Source organism: Macaca mulatta, chromosome 11 (genome assembly GCF_049350105.2).
Source record: "Macaca mulatta isolate MMU2019108-1 chromosome 11, T2T-MMU8v2.0, whole genome shotgun sequence".
Taxonomy (NCBI): domain Eukaryota; kingdom Metazoa; phylum Chordata; class Mammalia; order Primates; family Cercopithecidae; genus Macaca; species Macaca mulatta.
This window is the reverse complement of record NC_133416.1, coordinates 29944234-29965930: the sequence shown is the minus strand read 5'-3', so window position 1 is coordinate 29965930 and position 21697 is coordinate 29944234. Positions and strand designations below refer to the sequence as shown.

The 21697-nt window shown below is 41.4% G+C and overlaps 1 protein-coding gene and 1 pseudogene across 1 annotated transcript in view; one reads left to right on the top strand and one right to left on the bottom strand.

Moving 5' to 3' along the window:
- PPFIBP1 (PPFIA binding protein 1) overlaps window positions 1-21697 on the bottom strand; it is a gene marked incomplete at its 5' end in the record, with an annotated part of 117222 nt that overhangs the window by 83931 nt on the left and 11594 nt on the right.
- Window positions 17373-19730, top strand: LOC711370 (uncharacterized protein C12orf71 pseudogene; annotated as a pseudogene).

The following is a 21697-nucleotide window of genomic DNA, read 5'->3' as shown; positions in this document are numbered from 1 at the left end:
TCTGAGGCTAATTTGTGTTGCGGTTCAACTACGGGTTATGTGATGGGTTTAATTATGTCCTTTCAAAATTTCTATGTTGAAATCCCAAGCCCCAGGATCTCAGCATGTGACCTTATTTGGATATAGGGTGTTTATAGAGATAATCAATTTAAACAAGACTATTCGGATGGGCCCTAATCCAGTACGACTGGAATCCTTATAAAAAGGGGAAATTTGGACACAGAGATACATGTCCAAATTCAAGATGATGTGAAGGCAAAAGAAGGCAGCCATGTACAAGCCAAGGAGAGAAGCCTGGAACAGATCCTTCCCTCCTGGTGCTCAGAAGGACCCAACCTTTCCAATACTTACAGCATCCAGAACTTTTCAAAGTGCAGCTGGCCTGAAAAACCCAGCTACAGCGCTATATAGGCAACAGTCTGCTGGCCACAATATATTCTTTTCAGTGGCAACGTTCAACCAACTGCCTTTCATGCCCCAGTAATAAAATTCAATTAGATACAGCATATTTGGCAATTCCAGTATCATAACAAACATTTACAGACTGATTACTTGCTCCCAGATACAAATTCTGTTCCTACTGAGAGATCTGGCAATGACCTCCAGAGAGTGTCCATTAGCGTTTGAAATTACAAAGGAATTGTGCGTGTGTGGTTGTTTTTCATACTTTCCTATATTCCCCACCTCACCCCTAGGAAAATTTAGGCACTTCCATAAATATTAAAAAGAAGGAAAAATAACAGAACTCATATTCAACATAGAGTTAAAAACAAGAAACTAAACTGTCTCTAAGTCAAAGACAAAAGTATCAGTAATAAGCAAAATCATAGCAATATTTATTCAGTGTTTGTTCAGGGAGAGGTTCATGCTAGGATCCTGGCAGAGACACACAGATATATGATATACACATCAAAGCAATCTAATGATTGACAAATAGTTTTATACCAGCAATGAAACTGCTTTTAAAAGTGATCACTTTTAATTTGTATAGGATGATTCATGCTCAGCAAGAATTAAGTCTCCTCCCATGTTTTCTGCTGCCAGGACTCAAATACTTCAAGCCATCTCCACAAGAGCAAACATGTCAGATGAAAAAATGTTGTGCTTCTCCAACGAGGCCTTCCTCCACACAGTAAAACACCACAGTCTGGGGGCTTTAAGTGCTCAGTGCCAAACTTAGATGCCAGCAGCTAGAGACATTCTAGGTTGTAAATCACGCTTGGTCTTCAACTCTGAAAAACAACAGCTACAGAGCTAGCAGCATAGACAGAACCATGCTGGCTTGGAAAGCCATGTCATCCTAGCCATGCAAAGAACAACTTTTACAGCCTCGTGGTAAAAGCTGTTCATATTAATTATTATTATAAAACCACTACTGGGCTACCAGGGAGCTCCAGAAGTTGTCCATAGTCATTCAGCTTCTAAATAAGACAAATCTATTTATACCTGTTTCAATTTGGAAGCAAACCGACTGAGATCTCCAGAGGAGGTCACCATTCTGGCTGTGCAGGTCACGTCCTCCACAGAGTGCCTCACCCTGGGTGCGTAGACGCTGAAATCCAATCCATGCAGCTCAGGGACTGCACTCACCTGGAGGGGCACCATTTTCTAACTCGCCCAGGCGCTCCAAGGACAAGTAGTGGTTCTTTCCCAAGACCTCGTTTTCAAAAAGCAATAGACTGGGGCCATTTGTCAGTTTTAATCTTAATTAAAATGTCATCTGCAAGTGTCACATTCACCCTCTTCTCTATGGATACCCCTGGAATATTCGTCTAGGAGTATCTCAGTGAAGAGCAGTGGCTTTAAACACCTTTAGTTCAGGAAGTGAAACAGTCAGTGGGACTGGAGTGTAGAGAACAAACAGGGAAATGGCTGCAAATGAGGCTAAAAATGTGGGTGAGGCCATGTCATGCAGGGCCCATGGGACCATTTTGAGAATTTAAGGATTATCCTAAAAACATTGGGATGCAATTGAAGGGTCTTAAGTACAGGGTACACTTGATGTGATTTGTGTTTCTAAAAAAAAAATCTCTCTGCCTCCTATACAATAATAACCAGAAGGGAGCCCAAGAAGATGTGGGAAGAGCCAGTTGAGAGTTGTGAGAGTTGGTAGACTGGACAAGGTGGAGGCAGTGAAGGCAACAGAAGTAGACAGATGTAACGTATGTCAGCAGATGGGACTGATGGGACTTTCTGAGTGACTAGATGCAGGAATGAAAGTGTGTGAGAGAAGGAATGATGTCCAGGATGAAGCCAGCCTGTGGTACTGAGAAGATGGGCAGATGACAGTGCCATTTCTAAAGAACACTGGAGGAGGAGCAAGTTTGGGGATTAACGTCATGAGTACAGTTTTAGATTTAAGACTTCTATAAGCAGTGGATTAAACAGCCTTCATAATAAAATATGATATTCCATACCTATGGTTTTCTAAAATAAAATCTGAGACATGCAGTCCTGATCAGAGCTTTAGAAGTACTTGGCTGCATGCTGAATATAAGATTGTAGTTCTCGGATGGGAACAGCAGCAGCTGTGGCCAGGCAGCCCAGTTTCGGGAAGGCTCTCGGTGCAGGAAGGCTCTCGGTGCACCACAGCCTGCAGACACCCAGCCCACAGTTTCCCCGCCACCAAAATGCCCAGGGGGAAGGTCAGCCCAGCTGAAGTGTCGGGAAAGGGAGACCCCCAAGAAGAGATCTGCAAAGTGGTCCACTAAACCTGCTCCTACAAAGTGAAACAAAGCCCCAAAAGGCAGCAGGAAAGGATAAATCTTCAGACAAACAAACAAGCAAAAAACAAAACAAAAAAAACAAACAAAAGGGGAAAAAGGAGCAGAGGAAAAACAGGCTGAAGTGGCTGATCAAGAAACTAAAGATTTATCTACAGAAAATGGAGACACTGAAAATAAGGAAAGTCCAGCCTCGGATGAAGCCACAGAGAACGACAGCAAGTCTGACCGATATCACATGCTATGTCTTATCAGTGTCCCTGTCTCCCTTCTTGTACAATCCAGAGGAATATTTTTATCTACTGTTTTGTAAATACAAGTTTTTTAGTAGTTCTAGAAATATTTTTAAGAAGGAGGGAATCCTAACTCACCCATTTTTCAAGGGTAAATGCTTTTCTTTAACAGGTAAAATCATTCGCTGGTTGTTTATTTTATTTTCTGGTACAACCAGAAAATAGTGTGGGATATTGAATTATGGCAGGCTTTGACTGTCTTGGGAGTCAGATTAACATTCTATAGATGGGGGACTAGTTTCCATATCCTATAACAGAAAGCATAGTAAATGGCAATATGGAGTCACAGTCCTGCATTTAATGTCTCGAACATTTGTGATTACTTCTATTTTCATGTTGGCTTTTAGTAGAATTGTTTCCTAAAAAATACTGCTCTTTGGTCATGGCTCTCCCTGTCAGGACGGTGTGCAGTCTGTAGCATCTTTGGTCATGGCTCTCTCTGTCAGAACAGTGTGCAGTCTGTAGCATCTTTGGTCGTGGTAGTCCTGTTTTCCTAAATGCATTATGCTGTGAAAGACTGAAATTTGAGTATGCAGTGTGTATGTTATTAAATTGTGAATTGGTATGACGTATGTAACAGCTTATCAACATTTGAAGATACTAGTACTTGATATCCTCTTAAGGAAAATTTGCTTCCAAATTTTAAGGTGGAGAGTCATTGGAATAACTTTTAAAAAGAACTGCAATGAATTTAAAAAGAATTAAAATGGCTTTTTAGAGTTTCAGTACATAATTGTGTACAAATTGGAATGTCTGTGTACTGATCCTCAACACAACCAATAAAACCTCAATTAGGAAAGAAAAAAACTGATTTATAGTTCTCAAATTATTCTCCATAGCCACATTCCTGTCCCCACCCCCAAAGTATTTTTGGTTTGACCAGTTGCTCTGAGAGTAAAAAAGTCATAGAAGGAAAAAAAAGCAGAGAGTAACATAGCCCATGAGTGGGGTTTCAAGGTCACACCCTGATAATCATTGCCCTCCCCATTCTCGCCCTCACAATCTGCACCCGTCGTCATCATCTATGGATTTTTGGTAAATCAAGATGCCAAATTCATTAAGAGCAGTGGGTTTCCAAGTGTGGCCCCCAGATCAGCATAACTTGAGAACTTGTCAGAAAAATGCAAATTCTCAGGCTCCACCCCACACCTACTCAATCAGGAACTCTGAGTATGGGACCCAGAAATCTGTATTTTAACAAGTCCTCCAGGTGACTCTAATGCACATTCAAGTTTAAGAACCTCTGACAATGATCAAATGCATTTCTTTTGCATCTGCTTCTTAATTGTCATAGTCAATTTTCTTGTTAAAATTTCCTAAGTGCTTCAACAACATTGCAGTCCATATCTAAGTGCAGCTGCTTCCCCCAGGAAAGCCATTCTCCCTTTTGGAGCTCATGAGATTTCCCACGAGGTGGACATGCACTTTTGTCTCCATTAACCTGAATCGACTGTTGGTGGCACTGGCTCCTGGCTCTGAGCTCCTTCCCATTCATACTGGCTGTACCACTCCCAGCATACCGCCTTGTAAGTTACATTAGCATGTTCATGACAAAGAAATTGCCTTTTGTTTGAATTTATCACAGTGCCTAATCTGTAGAGAAAACCTAGTAAAAGTTTAACTGGTTGTTGCAGATTAGAGTTTCTCAGGGTGGAGTCTGCTGGCACAAGAATCACGTGGAATGCATGCTGAGAAAGCAGATTCTAGGCCCCATTCCTTGTCTATTAAACCAGAAATTCCTACAAATGGGGCACAAGGATTTGCATTTTCAATGCACATTGAAATCTGATTTTCATTGCTATATATAAAATTCATCTTGATAGCAAGAACAATGGAGTAACTGCTTCATGGACTAACAGACCACCGAACTAAACTCTAAACTAAGGTGAAACAACCTGAGAAGGATTTGCCTTCTGCCTAATCTGTGGCCCACTTGTTAAATGTATGCTGCGGGTTATAAAGTTCTCAAACAACTACATCACATTTTGTGCTCTAAGATTTAGTCTATGAATATTGTGGGATAATTTTCTTATCAGCTGGGTCTTCCCCAGACCAAACTTATGGAATTGATTTTTCAACCCTAACAAATTTTATCTTTTTATTTTCAGCCCAGATATCTGGGTTTCAAAACCATTTCGAAGATATCCTTTGGCCTATTTCTCCTAGACATATTCATTTGTAAATTGTGAAAGTTTATGTAAGCTTCAGCAAAACTTAAATATGGACTTTCTGGTGGAAAAAAAGAAAACATCAAAATAGCTATCAAATAGCAAACAATATTATTTGTAACTACTAACACACCGTCGTACAGCTAAAAAAATTTCCTAGCTTTACTGATGAAAGTTAAACTTACTCCCCGACAACCTCCCCTTACCAAGTGGGTACATGAGTACCATCCTTCCCCATGCCCCAAAAGTGCCTGCAGGCAGATCTACTGTCAAAACAGTTACTGCAGAACACATTATACAATAGAAACAGAAGGAAGTCAAGAGACAGTGATTTTTAATACTGCTGCAAGAGAAGTAGCCATAAAACAAAAGAGAAAATGACAAGCTTTCTTAAAATAGCACTGTCTTTCTCAAAACAATTTGGGTTCATCTTTATCTTGCCAAACATATGCAAATCCTTTTCTTATTGAATTGCGATGTCAAATTAAATTTTCACTAGACCTTTCTAAACTAAGCTGTGTAATGGAAACACACATACACCCACACCCCCATGAAGTCTATGAAACTTACTAACCTTAGGTGATTCTAATGTATGCTCTTAGCTTTTATTTTGGAAATTTCTGAAATTAATTTCGAGACAATAATTTTAATATATGCTTGGAACATACATTGGCTAATAATGGCTATCAGGAATTTTTTTAAATTGATATAATATACACATGTAAAAGTCACCCTTTAAGACATATAGTTGATAGACTTTGACAAATGTATACAGTCATGAAACCACCACCAAAACTGTGTTGAACTGTGTGGCCCACAGACCTGCCACACACGGCTCCTTGAAATGTGGCCAGCACAAAATCAAATGTGTCATAAGTGTAAAATGCAAAAAATCATAATAATTTTATGTTTATTTTAGAGTGAAATTATAGTATTTTATATATTAAGTTAAATAAAACATCAAAAAAAATTTCACCTATTCCTATGTCTCTTTTTTAAAAATTTACCTATAGAAAATTAAAAGTTAGTGGTTCCCACTTGTGGCTCAAATTACATTTTTATTGGACAGTGCTGATGTGGATTATTTCTGTCCTCCACAGTGCTCCCCTGACCCTTCTGCAGCCTATACCATTTCCCTACCCCCAGGGGCTCCTGGCAACCACTGATCTAATTTCTACCCCTAAAGTTTTGCTCTTGGTAAGTTTTAAAAAATATTGCCCCCTTTCATCTTATAGCTTCTAATTTTCCCATACTGTATTGTTTTTAAATTTTTTTAAAGTTGTTTTCACATTACAAGATTTTTCAAACCTTGACTATAGTTTTCATTAACCAATGTCATTTTCATTAACCACTTCCCAAGCTGGTAGGCCACCACAAATGCATTTTGGGTAAGGATATGGTCTGGCTCTGTGTCCCCACCCAAATCTCATCTTGTAGCTCCCACAATTCCCATGTTATGGGAGGGACCTGGTGGGAGATGACTGAATCACGGAGGTGGGTCTTTCCTATGCTGTTCTACTGATAGTGAATGGGTCTCATGAGATCTGATGGTTTTAAAAATGGGAGTTTCCCTGCACAAGCTCTCTCTTTGCCTCCTGCCATCCATGTAAGATGTGACTTGCTCCTTCTTGCCTTCTCTCAGGATTGCGAGGCCTCCCCAGCCGTGTGGAACTGTAAGTTCCATTAAACATCTTCCTTTTGTAAATTTCCCAGTCTCGGGTGTGTTTTTATCAGCAGTGTGAAAACGGACTAATATAGGTAAAGAGCTCTCTTTCTAGAGGAGATGTGCACAAGTGCTTCCTAATTGAATGGAGACCATTGTGTGCACACACAACAGCGTCTATTCACAGATGCTCTGGGAGATACATGCCAGAGGCAGGGAGTATCCCATAGCTTAATTTTATTTAGCTTCAAGGAAATGCAGAGAAAGCCTGATTTATGCTAAGAATAGGATGGACAGAAATATAAAGCACTAAATCAGCAAAATCATTTACAGGCAGGAGGAGCAGGGCAGGAGGTTTTGGCCCACAGGCAGTTCTACTAATAGGAACTCGGTGATGACTGATGAGAATAGCCAGAGAGATGCCAAGAGACATGCAACTCTCATCTCACCCCAGCCCCCATTCCAGGCTTACCTGTTGCGGTTCTGCTCATCCTCAATTCTCTAATTAAATTAAAGTTAATTATTAACTATAACAGTCATTCACATTTACTGCTGCTATTTACATTCATTCTTCACTCACTCAGATACTATATATCATCTTTCTGATTTTCCACAATATAATAAAAACACTGTAGGCTACCTCCTATCTCCATTTTCTCCAACTGGGTTAGTCTGGAGCTGGACGCCAGTCAGTCTGCCTCTGAACCCTTGGGGTCCCACTTAGAGAATCAACCTTGAGCATTTCCACCTCTTACTTCCACTCCCATCCCCACTTTCCTTTATAGTCCCCTAGAGAACTAGAACAAAGGTCTTCACATTTTGATCATTTGACTTCTAGTCCTTTAAGGATAAGTAGTAAAATGCCAACTCTGCTCTTTGATCTGTGCTTTCTGGTTTCCTCTGATGTAATTAACAGCCCCCAGGGAGTCTATGTCTCTCCTCCTTCCCCACAAACATATTTTGTGCAAAATTCTTCCCACCAAGGGGATTGTCCACTCAATTTAAAATGGTGCCAAAAGGAGAACAGCTGTTGACCCGGAACGTCCACATTAGCTGACACTCATTTCACCAAACTTCCGCTTAGCCCAAAAGGATCCCTTCTGGGCATTTCCACCCCAACTAGAGATGCACTAGAAATGGTCTCCAGTGTGGCTCTCATGCAGTTGAAACATTGTGAAAGGATGCTAACTCTGGTGGTTCGCTAACCATGACGGCCAGAATCCAGGAGGGGTTTGTTGGTCAGGCACCATGTTGGCAGATGCTGACATTTCCTAGAACAACTTGGATCCACCTTGCCCTGCTGGAAGCTCCAGTCCAGTGGGGGAGACAGTCAGATAATCACATAAATACAAGTATAATTATTGCATGCACACATGATTTTGATACGGAATCAGGGTTGGAAAGTAGTCTATGTTTGATATTTTAGAATAAAATACAAACATTTTCCCCAGAAGGGTATTGCCAAGGAAAGTGAGAGGAAGGAGTTTGTCACCTCAATTATGCAATAAAAATAAACCACTTATGGAACATTCCACATATATCATCATTCCAAAAACTCTGCAAAGACAACATTATCATCTCTATTTTATAGATGCAGCAAAGCCAGGTTAAAAATGAACCTGCTGCTGCTAGAAGTGGCAGGATGTAGGGCCTGGAACCTGACAGGCACTCAACTGGTATGCACACAGTTGCTGAAATAATAAAAACTTGAAAAATACAGAAAATATTCCAATAGAGAGCGAGAAGAGGACTATAGGTTGCCTGTATTTTGTGTTGCATGAAGCACTATCGGGCTTGGCCCAAAGTATGTAGGAGCCTTGACATTATAAAATACAATAAGAACGGCTGTATGCTTCTATGTGTGGCAGCTAAACGAACAATTTGCATGTCTTTAGCAACTGGTTCCATCATGCAATAGCCTGGCCACAGGATCCTGAAGAATTTTGTAGAGACAAAAATGAAGTTAATACCTGCAATATCTACTGGAAACGGTTGTTGCAAAAACTAAACGAGGTCATCTATACACAGGCAGTCATACTGTCTGCAGTTTTTCAAAATATTTCAACATGGGTATTTTTGTGATACAAGGGTAATTATTTTTAACCTATACCCTGGGGTAGTTAGCATTTGAATGACTAATCAAAAGATCATGTAAACAGAAAACCAAGTCAACCATGTTTATCTCTGATGAATACCAGAGGGTTGTTACTTACAATAATGAATGCTGCAAATGATTTTTCAGTGTTCATAATGGGCTCTAAGTATTGCAGAGACTTTCCCACTCTTGCACAACCTGAAAATAAGAATCTATCTAGCCCAGTTGTCTAAGTCTTTCAAAGGGTGCCCTCAGACCATGAAGTTCTGGGGATCTGATGTACAGCATGGTGACTATAGTTAATTTTTTTATATACTTGAAATCTGCTACAATAGATTTCACATACATACACACACAGTGAGGTGATGGATGTGTTAATAAACTTGATTGTGGTAATATTCCACAATGTATGCATACATAAAATCATCACATTGTACACCTTAAATATATACAATTTTTATCTGTCAATTATGCCTCAATAAAGCTGGGTGGGGAGGGGAAAATGGTGTCCTCAGCTGAAGATGCTCCCCAGTCCTGTTTCTAGATGCTTTGGAGGAAATTTGGTCACCTGATGCTGTCAAGAAAGTTAGCCCAATCCTGATGCTAGAATATTGTCCCATCTGCTGCTAATGAAACTTTTTGTTCAGTGTTCTCCAGATCCACCAAAGGACAGAGCACAGGGACTGTCTAGAGCAGCTCTGTCCATCAGGACTTTCTGAGATGACATAAATGTTTTGTTTGCCTGACTAATAAGGTAGCCACTAGTACAGGTGGTCACTAACCACTTGAAATGTGGCTAATGTGACTGAAGAACCAATTTTTGTTTAATTCCATTTAAATTTTAGTAGCCGCATGTGGCTAGTGGCCACCCTGTTGGACAGCACAGTTTTGGAGCTTACAGAACAAGGTTCCGTGATGTTCTTGTGCCTGCTGGCCATTAAATGTTATATGTACAGCAGAACTCAGTCTGTAAGTTGCATTCGTGGCCAAGCTAGATGGTAACGTTGTGGGAGAGGGAACCTGTAGCTCCCCTCTATTAGCCCAGTGGACTATGTCAACTCATGATGCATGAACAACTCAGTGGAGGTCAGTTCTCAAAAGCGGCAGCAGAGCTGCAGGGAGTCTCTGGACTCTGGAGGCGAATCTAGGTCCTCTGAATTGCACAACTTAATATTAGAATGAAAATACACAACTCAGAGGCTGTCATAAAATTAAACTACCAGCCATAGGAAAGCACCAAGCAGAGTGTGTAGCCTTTGGCAGCGGTATGATGTGGTTTAACCTTGCGTACACCGACACACTCTATTTTCACCACCTGCCTCCCACTTTAATTAAGTACATGAGCCTTGATAAGGTTGTGTCTGGGAATGAACATACAAACAGAGCGTAGGAAATCATACCCATCCTCTCCCTGCCCCCGAAAACAAACATTATAAATATTTCAGCTAAGAATTTGGTTTGGAAGAAGGAAGTCCTTGTCACAATAATTCTCATAAAGCAAAATAAGCAACTGAAATAAGGCAACGTCCTTGTTTCTGAAGAGCATCACTTGAAGCCCATTTACTTGGTTCTTTTTTTCCCCTTAATTGTTTTTACTGGTAAAATACATATAAAATTTACCATTTTGGGGAGAAAAGAGGGAAAGGGAAGATGTTTGTCAACAGGTACAAAGTTTCAGTTAGACAAGAGGAGTAAGTCTGGTGCTCTATTGCACAGCAAGGTGATGACAGTTAATAATAATGTACTGTATACTTAAAAATGGCTAAAAGAAATAATTTTAAATGTTCTCACCACAAAAAAATGATAAATATTTCAAGCGATGGCTATGCTAATTAGCTTGCTATGACCATTCCACAATATATATGTATCCAAATATGACATTGTACCCCATAAACAAATATATGTCAATTAAAAATAACTTTAATAAAAGAAAAATTAAAATACAATTTTAATTATTTTTAACTGTACGGTTCTGTAGTATTAAGTACTAAGTATATACTACTCTATAATACTAAGTATTAATTCCAATTTTCATAAGTTTTTGTCTTCAAAGGTAAAATGATATACTAATATGTAAAAGAGCATTTAAACATGCACAAGATTAACATCAAATTCAGAAAAATGCTCATGAGGGAAGTAGGGACAGAAGGTGTTCAGGAAAGAAATAAAAGGGGGCTTAAGTTTTATCTATGTTTTCTTTTTAAAGATACAATGAAATAAATATGGCAAAATGCTAAGACTTGACCAAACTGAGATTTAAGTACACAGGCGTTTGTCATATCATTTTCTATATGTTAATGTATTCTTCTAACTTTTTTTTTTTTTTTTCTGAGACAGAGTTTCATTCTTGTTGCCCTGGCTGGAGTACAGTGGCCCGATTTCAGCTCACTGCAACTTCTGCCTCCCCGGTTCAAGCAATTCCCTTGCCTCAGCCTCCCGAGTAGCTGGGACTACAGGCATGTGCCACCACACTCAGCTAATTTCTTGTATTTTTAGTAGAGATGGGGTTTCACCATGTTGGCCAGGCTGGTCGTAAACTCCTGACCTCAGGTGATCCACCCACCTCAACCTCCCAAAATGCTAGGATTACAGGCTTGAGCCACTGTGCCCAGCCCTTCTTTTAACTCTTTATTTTGACCTAATTTTAGACTTACAGAGAAGTTACAAACATAGTACAGGGTATCCATATACCTCTCAGCTTACACCACTAACATTAACCTCTTACACAGCCATAGTACAATGATCAGACCAGGTATTAACTTTGGTACAACACGATTAACTAAAACAAAGATGGTATTGGAATTTCCCGTTTTTCCACTAATGTCCTTTTTTTTATTCTACAGTCCTATCTAGAATCATATATTCCATTTAGTGGTTCCTTCTCCTTAGTCTCTTGCAGTCTGTGACAGCACCTTGGTTTTTCCTTGCCTTTCTTGACCTGACACTTGTCAGAAACTTTGTCAAATGTCCCACAACTGGAGTTTGCCAGATATTTTCTCATGATTGAGATTATACACTGTTGGCAAGAATACCTCAGAAATGATGCTGCGCCCTCAGTGCATCCCATCACAGGTTCAGGACGTCTCTTCTTAGTATGCTTAAAATATTTCATAATTTCAATAAATGAAAATAAATAGCTGTATTACTCTAGGTTCTCTAGAGATACAGAACCAATAGGACATGAATGGGTGAAAGGAAGGACGGAGAAAGACGAAAGAAAAAGGAAGGAAGGGAGGCAGGAGGGAGGGAGAGAAAGAGAAAGGAGAGAGATTTTAGGGAATTGGTTCCTGCAGTTATGTAGACTGAGAAGTCCCAAGATCTGTTAACTGTAACCTGGAGACCCAGAAAACCCAATAGTACAATTCCAGTTTGAGTCTGAAGGCTTGAGAAGCAGGAGGGCTGATAGTGTAAGTGCCAGTCTGATTCCAGGAGCAGAGAAGGACTGTGCGAAATCTCCTTTACTCAGTGTTTTGTTTTACTCGGGCCTCAGTGGATAGGATGATGTCCACCCACATTGGGGAGGGCAATCTGCTTTACTGGGTCTACTGATTCAAATACTAGTCCATACAGAAATACCCTCATGGAGACCCCCAGAATAATGCTGAACAAATCTCTGAGCACCACACGGCCTAGCCAAGATGAAACATAAAATTAAGTATCATAACAGCTTAACTTCTAAATTAGAAACTTCCTACTCTGTATATTTAGGTTCCAAATCCCATCAAGTCAAATGGGCCTTAGGAAGTGTTCCAATTCTTAGTTATTATTGGCTTCAGGCCTAAAACATTATAAATCTACAACATACTATCATTTCTAAAACTTCAAGAAGCTTTATTATAGTTGATCTTGCTTCAAGAGAAAAGGCAGCTTATACAACTTAGATAATGTAATAACTGTAATCCAAGAGACGCTAGACCTACAAGTCTAAGGCCCTAAGAAAAAAATTAACATGAGCTGTATTGTTAAAGGGACCCCCAAATCCCCTGATTTTCTTTTGGAGGTGAAAGCGGAGTTGATTAATAGGGACTACATTCCTTGGCATGGCATCCTAAGGATGATGTGTGTCATTGCTATTTCTATGATGCTTTAGAAAGAAAAACCTAAATGATCATATATTTTTCTAGAACAAGAAAGTGTGTTTCAGGTACTTTCACTACCTGAGTTGTATATTTTAAAAGTTGTGTACACACACACACACAGAGAGAGATTATAGAGAATATATTTGATATGGTTTGGATGTGTCCCCACCCAAATCTCAAATTATAGCTCCCATAATTCTCTGCTGTTGTGGGAGGGACTCAGTGGGAGGTAAATGAATCATGGGGGTGGGTCTTTCCCATGCTGTTCTCATGATCGTGAATAAGTCTCATGAGATCTGATGGTTTTGTAAAGGGGAATTCCCTGGCACATGCTCTCTCTCTTGCCTGCCACCATGTAAGATGTGACTTTACTGCTCCTTTGCCTTCTGCCATGATTGTAAGGCCTCCCCAGCCACATGGAACTGTGAGTCCATTAAACTTTTTTTTCTTTATAAATGACCCAGTCTTGCGTATGTCTTTATTAGCAGCATGAGAATGGACTAATACAATATCTCTACAAATATACAGTAGAGAAATGGTATAAGCAAGTAAAATTTCTGGCTGGGCATAGTGGCTCATACCTGTAATCCTAGCACTTTGGGAGGCTGAGGTGGGCCAATTGCCTGAGGTCAGAAGTTTGAGACCGGCCTGGCTGACATGGAGAAATCCTGTCCCTACTAAAAATACAAAAATTAGCCAGGTGTGGTGGCACATGCCTGTAATCCCAGCGACTTGGGAGGCTGAGGCATGAGAATCCCTTGAACCTGGGAGACGGAGGTTGTAGTGAGCTGGAGATCGCGCCATTGCACTCCAGCCAGGGCAGCAAGAGCGAAACTCCATCTCAAAAATAAATTTAAAAAAATAAATACATAAAATTTCAAGTTTTCTCTGAGGCTGCCTCCCCTTGAAGCTCTTCTATCCTCAGGATCACTGTAAACTTTGGTGGTTTATGCTGGGAAATCATTTTTCCTTAAATGTTTATATTCAGTTCAAAGTGTTCCATTTCCATGAGTAATGACAAAACACAGTTTCTCCCCTGCCTCCACTCCAGTGGCATGGAGAAGAAGCTACTTATATTCATAAGAGTTCTGGAAGGCAGTCACCAACTTTTTATGAAAAGGTAGAGACAGGACTCCAGATCCCATTACGCCAAAGAGGAAGCCAAATGCTAATTTTAAATCTCATTTTGGCCTGCTGCAAATGTGGACACCATTGTTAGGCCAGTTCTACATACCATATGTACCTCTTGCAAGTCTCTTAGAACAAGCTGTTCCCCTCAAAGGATTTTCTTCCAAGGAACCAGAACATGGGTTCATTTTGGCCTGGATCAGCTCCTCCAGGAATCTTCCAGGGAGGAGGTGGGTGGTCAGCCTCCTGAGACAAGAGTGTGTAGAGGTCAGGATATGGGCTCTGAGCCAGACTACCTATGTTTGAATCTAGGTTCTGGGTTTATGATCGGGGAATGCGAGAGAGTTATACAACCGTTCATGCCTTGGTTCCTCCTTCTATTGAATGGGGCAAATGATGAAACTTAACTGATTGAGTTGCTGTGAGGATTAAACAAATGACACATGTAAAGTGCTTAGTACAAGACCTGGCATATATTAAGTGTTAAATAAGTGCTAGGGAAAACTAGCCAGGCATGGTGGTATACACCTGTAGTCTTAGCTACCTGGGAGGCTGAGGAAGTTTGCTTGAGGCCAAGGAGTTTAAGGCTGCAGTGAGCTATGATGGCATCACTGCACTCCAGCCTGGGCAACAGAGTGAGACCCTGTCTCTAAAAATAAAACATAATAATAAAACAAAACAAAATAAATGCTAGGGAACAAGTTGCTTCTGACTTAAACATCCTCCAGGATTAATCCAGGTCCACAGTCACCCAGGGGAGTTGTGGGCAGTCTGTGGGCACCTGTCAGGCTGCATCTGTTGGGTAGCAGAACCTGCTTCTTTCTAACTCTAAGTCTGCCTATTTCGTCTATCATGTCATCAGAATTCCTTAAACAATCTTATTTAACAGAACAAACGAATTTAAGCCAATTCTACAATGAAAAACGTGAGAGTGAGTCATGGCAAACTTTAACTGTAACCTTGTTAAGTGGAAATGGAGACAAATATTTGGAAAAGATCTTTAGAAATTGATAGATTCCAATGGGTTGAGGTTCTCTTAGGTCAGATTAGTGTTTCTTGGCTTTTTGCTTTCTATTTGTAAGCATGTCTCTCTCTCTCTCTCTCCCTCTGTGTGTGTGTGTGTGTGTGTGTGTGTGTGTGTGTTTATACCCATGTCCCTTATTTAGAGCTCTAAATCTCCTAAGGATGGGAACCATCTTAACCACCTGACAAGAGAGAAGTAACCTCCATGCATTCGTCCTTCTACCCTCAAGAGGGATCCTCTTCAACCCGGGATGATATGGGCATAGAATACACACACACACACACACACACACACGCGCACACACACACACACACATATATATACACACATACATACACACATATTTTTTTTTTGGAGTCAGAGTGTCGCTCTTGTTGCCCAGACTGGAGTGCAATGGCGCGACCTCCGCTCACCGCAACCTCCACCTCCTGGGTTCAAGTGATTCTCCTGCCTCAGTCTCCTGAGTAGCTGGGATTACAGGCATGCGCCATCACACCCGGCTAATTTTGTATTTTTAGTAGAGACAGGGTTTCTCCATGTTGGTCAGGCAGGTCTAGAACTCCAGACTTCAGGTGATCCACCCGCCTTGGCCTCCCAAAGTGCTAGGATTACAGGCATGAGCCACTGCACCCAGCCTAGGGCATAGAATATTTTGGAAGCCAAGGGATAGATTCTGCGGCTTTCTATCCCCCTTTTTCCTTTTCTCTCTCCATATTCCTGGATCTAATTCAGGTCTTTCTGTTGCCATGGTAACCAACAGTCTCAGAACACAGACTTCTGACAGCTGGACTTCTAGCCACTGAGACTCGGGATGTGAAGGATTTCTCATGTCTCCCCTTTTTGTCTCAGGAGTTAGCAGCACTTCTTCCATGTGGGCAGCCACCAGGGCAGGGTGTGACAGTCTTGCATGTATGTTGGCATGCGCGTGCGTGTGTGTGCGTGCGTGTGTGTACGCGTGTGTGTGTGTGTGTGTGTGTGCGTGTGTGTGTGCGCGCGCGCGCGCACATGCGCATGAGCACATTCTTCCAGCCCTACTTGCTTTCCGGGGCTTCACGGAAAAAGCTAGACTAAAAAGTGTGATCAGATGATGGGAGGATGGGCATCTAAACAGCAAAACCTTTCTGGAAAGTAATTTGGTATCAACTAGCACAAGACTGTAATATATTTGTGATGTTTGGTCCATTAATCCTACACATAGAAAAATAAGAGTCATAGTCAAAGATTTATGGAAAAGCAGGTTTAGTACAGATTTATTTAGTAAAACAATAACTACCACCTAATGGTCATTAACAAGAAGTAATTAAAAATTGCAGAGTAACCATATATATGTTTGTTGTAGGCTATGCCATAAAATAATCTCAGTTTCAACTGATATGATAGCCACAGTCATATATATATATACGTGGATATATTGTATAAATGTACAGATATATATGTGTGTGTTTATATAAATAGAAAAGATAAGGAAGTCCATCAAAATGTTTTGATAGTTATTACCTTCAGAAGGTGGGACTATGGCATGTTTGTTTTCGTCTTCATACTTTTCTATATTTTTCCAATTTTAAATAATGATCTTTTTATTTTATGATACAAGATCTTACAACTGTAATAGGACAAATTATGAGAGGTGGAGATGCTTAGTAGATAGGATTATATCACAATGAAGTAAGTTTTGAAAGGTAAACGGCTGCCTCTTCTGCCCTTCACTGGGAGATTGTAAAAATAGGATAAGACTTCAATCTAAATGGGGTAGTTCTGAAGAGAAAAGGGAATGGGGCTGGGCATGGTGGCTCAGGCCTGTGATCCCAGCACTTTGAGAGGCCAAGGTGGGTGGACCACTTGAGGTGAGGAGCTCGAAATCAGCCTGGGCAACATGGTGAAACCCCATCTCCACTAAAACTACAAAAATTAGCTGGGCGTCGTTGCGGATGCCTATAATCCCAGCTATTTGGGAGGCTGAGGCAGAAGAATCACTTGAACCCAGGAGGTGGAGGTTGCAGAGAGCTGAGATCACACCACTGCACTCCAGCCTGGGTGACAGAGCGAGACTTCATCTTAAAAAAAAAAAAGAGGGAGATGAATAATGTTTTTGCTTAAGTACCATGATTCTCTTCTCCCTGATCCCACCTACTTTTTCTTTTTTCTTCTTTTCTTTTTTGAAGCTTCTCGAGTTGAGAGAGATTTGTGCCTTTGAACTCCATGGCATATTCATCCTCTAACAGCGACATAGAGGACTACAGCTCCAAATCCAATTCCAACCTGAGCCTCTCTGTGGGCTATTTCCCCTGTGAGGACACCCCCTGTGAGGACACAACCTCCTGTGAAGACGCAACTTCCAAGGATCCTTCCATCCACTTTCTCCCTCCCATCCAAGGGGCATGGGGGACTGAAAGGATAAGGAGATGCATGAAGAGACAAGACCAAATTCAGGATGAACCAGAGCAGTTTTGCAAACTAAGCATCTTCCTGGCCTGGGACGTGGACGTCAGCTCCAACAACACAGACTCAATAGCTAATAGGCTTCTAAATGGAGACAACCAGTGGATAGATGAGTTACCAAAAGAGAAAACAAAACTGTTGACAAACTGAATAATCTTGTGCAAGAGTTTCAGACATTTCTAGAAAATCTGAAAGATGATGAAGATGATGACGCCGTGTTTCCTGAAACGACTCACAAAGATTTCCAGCTGTCCGGCGGCTCCCCTCCGGAAATGGCTCAGGTCAGTCATCAAGAACATGATGCTTGTCAAGACCTGCCCAAGTGCAAACCACCAGAAAATAAAGATGTTATGCAGTCCCCACAGACTCCTCTAAGGCTTAAGGAACATGAGCTGGCTGAGGAGAGCAGAGATGCCTCACAGGACAGCAAGAGATAGGCCTGAGTTGAACCACAGAATCATACGACCACCAAGAAGCATGTCCCAGGAGGTCTGACGTGAAACCAGTGGGAGACAGATAACAAGGAAGGGAGTCAGGGTGGAGTTTTAGGGAAAAGACTGAGGAACACTGAGGGAAACAAGAGGGTAGCAAGCAAGGAGAAGGGCTAGCAACTATGTCTCCCTCCCCACCAAAAACGTACATATTTAGTATTAATGGGCATTGAAACTTTGCATTGACACTTGGGCTATTTTTTTTTTTTTTTGAGACAGATTCTTGCTCCATTGCCCAGGCTGGAGTGCAGTGGTGTGATCTCGGCTCATTGCAACCTCCACTTTCCGGGTTCAAGTGATTCTCCTGCCTCAACCTCCCGATTAGCTGGGATTACAGGCATCCGCCACTCTAACTTTTATATTTTTAGTAGAGATGGGGTTTCACCATGTTGGCCAGGCTTGTGTCTAGCTCCTGACCTCAAGTGATCCACATGCCTCGGCCTCCCAAAATGCTGGTACTACAGGCGTGAGCCACTGCACCCGGCCTACTTGGGCTATTTTTGCTAAAAGGATGTGAGTTCCACAAATGAGTAAATGTTGAGTTGGCTGCTGTCATGGTTACACCTACCTAACACATTCTTTATTTTCTTGGCAGATGATAAGCCAGGCAACTGCAGGCCAAAGGACAAGTGCTCCAGAGATCTCAATCCTGTCAGAGCAGCCGGAGAAGGATGACACTCCTTCCCACACACAGGCCCAGTGCTGCCTGAAATTTGGGTGGGCCTTCAGCTGCCTGAGGCAATGTATCCTCTCCCCTCTGCTGAGGAGGGATCACCCTGTGAAGGCCACCAAGAGTCCCCATCGGCCAGCACCAAGGAAAAGACTCTTTCACAGACGCAAGAGAATTCAACCTCAAGAAACCCTTGAGGCCGGGTGCGGTGGCTCAAGCCTCTAATCCCAGCACTTTGGGAGGCCGAGACGGGTGGATCACGAGGTCAGGAGATCGAGACCATCCTGGCTAACACGGTGAAACCCCGTCTCTACTAAAAAATACAAAAAACTAGCTGGGCGAGGTGGCAGGCGCCTGCACTCCAGCCTGGGCGACAGAGCGAGACTCCGTCTCAAAAAAAAAAAAAAAAAAAGAAAAAAAAAGAAACCCTTGAATTAGGACATTCCACATAGACAGATTTTAAACCTTTTTGGAAAGTTGAAAATAATCCATAATGAGGATTCCATTAATAATCCCCATCAGTTTATTTTTTCCTCAATAAACAAAATAAATGCTCTTGTTACCCATGTCTCACTCACATTTCAAGCATATGTGTTGTCTAAAATTTCCTGAAAATTCTTTCTCAGGAAATTTTAAGTAGTATTATGCTTCCTAAACTCAAGTATTATTTTTCTCTCCTCTCAGCCATTCTTACTGTATTTTACCCTAGTTTATCTATTTTATGTATTTTAACCTATTTTATTATTAACCCAAATCCCCATTTTCAGTAGACAGCAGCGTGACCCGTCAGATTTTCATGGTGGCAGGATGATTTGGATTGAACTTGCAGGACTTGAGCGAGCGGGAGTGGATATTGAGTCACCGAGGAAATTAATTTCAATTTCAGGAAATCGGACAGCAGTTCTGATATTCCCCAGGGACCTGGGATGCCATGTGAGGATTGTGATCGCCACTTAACCACTCTAAGTCTAGCTGTCCTCATTCAAAAGATGTGGAAGATAATAATACATACCTCACAGGGTTAGTGTGAGAGTTTATGAGGTAATACAAGCACTTGATAAATATTATTACTGTTGTTGCAAGTAGACATTCTCCTGAGGAACTCTCCGGAGAACTTGTTCAAGGGATATCTAAGAATGAGAGTTAATTAAGAGTCAATTCTCATTGAAACATTTCCCACACAGAGCAGTACTTACCAAAAGTTCAGAGTTTTCAGCAAATCTTAACCAAGTCCTCTCCCAACCCATTCCATTCTGCCCTCTGAAACTCCTTTGCAATTGTCATTGAACATTCCACTAAATGTCAACTTCTTTGAGGAAGGCTGCCCTCAGCCTTCTTGTCCTGACTCTCACCTCCCCAGCATTTCTACCATCCTCTTCATTCAACCACAGGTTCACTCAACATCCTCCTTCTTCTGCTGGCACTACCGTCCTGTGTGACCTTCAGAGTTTATGTGGCAAAGAATATGACTCTTCAGTTTCAAATTCCTTCCTTTCCTCAATTTCAATTCCCTTATCCCTCTCCTTCCTCTCTTCTTCCTTCCTTCTACATATATTTAGCAAATAGGAGTGCCAGATACTTTTCTAGCTTGTCAAAACAAAATCCCTCAATCTTTAGGCTCAAGTGACTTATTTAAGAGATAAAGTCAGGCAAACATATGACTATAAAGAGTATGAGTGATAATACTGTATAGTGGGTAAACACTGAGTTCTAATGAAGTAATAATCCACTCAGCATGGGGAGGTTGGTTGTAAAAGGTTTCCTGTTCCCCAACTTCTATCTGCTTCCCTCTAGATCCAACCCATACACCTCCTTCCCAAACTTGGCATGTCTACCACATCTAGTAACATCTGCCTTGCCTTGCCTTTCTCTTCTCCCAGATACTTTAAAAATCTATACTCATTAAGTTCCCGAAGGGGACCCTCTTGCTCCTCACTGCAGCCAACACACAGAACCATAGGGATTTCCCTCTCCATTTCCTGACTGCCTGGGAAACTCATCCTTAAAGATCCTGCTCTAGGGTTACTATTGGGCATTACTGATCCCTCAGGCAAAGGGATCATGACCCTCCTTTTGCTGTCCCCTAGTCCCTGCCCTGCCACCTTCTTGCCATGACCTGTACTTTTCAGCCATCTTTATAGATCTATTTTATCTGTAGGCTGTGAGATCTAAAGGCAAGCACCAGGTCTTGGTTCCTTTATATTGCAAATCCTAACACACTGGGCTGGGCGCGGTGGCTCACACCTGTAATCCCAGCACTTTGGGAGGCCGAGGGGGGTAGATCACTTGAGGTCAGGAGTTTGAGATCAGCCTGGGCAACATGGTAAAACACTGTCTGTACTAAAAATACAAAAATTAGCCAGGTATGGTGGCAGGGGCCTGTAATCCCAGCTACTCAGGAGGCTGAAGCAGGAGGATCATTTGGATCCAGGAGGCAGAGGGTGCTGCGAGCCGAGATGGCACCACTGCACTCCAGCCCAGGCAATGGAGTGAGACTCCATCTCAAAAAACAAACAAAAAAAAAAAAACCAAAATCCTAACACAGTGTTTAGTACAAAGTAATCTATCTCTCTGACTCTATGTAATTCTTTAAATGTTTTTAAAGTATCCTGTCTATATAAATTTTAAAAAGTGAAATAAAACAGCTTTGCTATTCTTTAAGTCAAAAGAGATTGATCAGTAGGGTCAGAAATAGGAATGAAAAGGGAGGCAGACAAGAAGAGAACATGGCCATCAAGTAGAAGTCAAGTGAGATGGCCACCTGTCAATTGAGAAATCTATTAAGACTAAAGGAATTCAGAAACTAAATTGAAAATTTAATTCAACAAATATGCCTGGAGCGTTACTGTTGCTTTAGACTAGACACTGTGATAGGCCTGAAAGAAAGATGGCATCTCTTACTCTCGAGAGACTTGCAACCAGTT